Source organism: Galeopterus variegatus, unplaced genomic scaffold, assembly GCF_000696425.1.
Source record: "Galeopterus variegatus unplaced genomic scaffold, G_variegatus-3.0.2 Scaffold24815, whole genome shotgun sequence".
NCBI lineage: Eukaryota > Metazoa > Chordata > Mammalia > Dermoptera > Cynocephalidae > Galeopterus > Galeopterus variegatus.
Window position 1 is genome coordinate 8,034 of NW_007750926.1, and position 1,637 is coordinate 9,670.

The following is a 1,637-nucleotide window of genomic DNA, read 5'->3' on the forward strand; positions in this document are numbered from 1 at the left end:
GCTCGTCCTCCGCTGCCCTCTCACCTTTAGCTCGCGGAACCCCCCACCAGGGGCAGACCGGCAGCCTCCCTGGCCTGGGTGCGGTGCCCACAGCTGGCGCGGAGGCGGCTGTCTCTCTGCTGCGGTCAGGCTAGACCGGTCAAGGGCCATCCTTCCCAAGGCACACTGGACCGCTCTCTGTCATTGCACAGACAGGGAGGGACGCTGGGTTCCCAGCCACGGCGCCCGCGGGCCCTGTGGCCTTCTCTTCGGGCAGGTCGTCAGGAGGTTCAGAGACTGGGCATTTGTTTATCGGTGTGGTACTGCATTCAGCACTCCTGGGATACCCTGGAGATCTCACAAAGCACTGGGCCTGTCTTAATTTTGCTGGTTTTGTGTATTTATTTTTTAAGGATTACTATAATCATAGGGATAATATGTCTAAAAGACGCGTCTTTTCATATGTTCTTTGCAATAGTTGTCATGCTTTCTTTTTGTTGTTGTTGTTGTTGGTAACTGAGACATCCTAACTTGGTGAATGTACAATTCAAATAATCTGACATAACTGGACCTGGTAAAATCAAAGATATACAAGGGTAGTTCAAAAATTTCACTGAAAGATTCGTATTATCTTCCAATTCTATTTTTCCACGAACTCTGAAATACACTTCTATGTCATTTGGCCCCAGGATTCACTAATAGCCTCTTCATGTTTACAAAATTCTTTCATGTTTTTGCTTGCTTTAAATGTGCCAGGACAGTCTCTGGGCAAGGATGAACGGTGTCTAAAGTGTTCTAGGTCCAATGGCCAAGCAGATTACCAAAGGAGAGAGTGAGGTTTGCCTTTACTCAGATGTTTGAACATAGTGGTCCACAGCTAAAACAGTACCGGACTTGAAGTCAGGAATCCCAGGTTCTGGCCCTGTGTGTGTGTGTGTCAGCTTCTGTTGCTTGTAACTGAATACCTGATAGTGGGTAATTTATAAAGAAATAGAATTTATTTCTTACAGTTTTGGAGGCTGGGAAGTCCACAGTCCAGGGGACACATGTGGTGAAGACCTTCTTCTTGGTGGTGACTCTCTACAGCAATGCAGGATGTCATGTGGCAAGAATGGCCCGAGTAAGAGTGAGTTAACCCTCTCACTTGCCCTCTTTATAAAGCTTTAAGGATTAAAACGAGGAGCTCTTTCAAAAATTATGCAGGGTAATAGGCATAAACTGGTACTGTCCTAGGGAAAATGGAACAAATGGCCGCATGAATTCTAACTTCATTAACATACCTTTGCCTTGTCTGGAAAGAATTTAAGCCTGCTTACAAAATATATGGAACAATTTTTGTGGTTGTTTTAGTGGGGAAATTGCAGGGAGGGATGCTAAGGGTGGTAGATCATAATTATGAAACAAGAACCAAGAAACTTTTCCAAACATCTAGAAAGTCAGGTGCAGTGTCACAAGTGCATTCTAAGATTTAGAGGGTTGGGTTTGAAGAGTCCTCCTTTCAAATGGTGAAGACAGTGGCTAGGAAGTGTGGTATGGAAGAAAGAAACATAATGATTTAAGGAAGAAGTACCCTGACTCCTTCAACACTTTCAACACTATCCTCAAAAAGGGAGAAGACAAGAAAGTGAGTACCACAGCTGTGTGGACCAGGTGTAAGG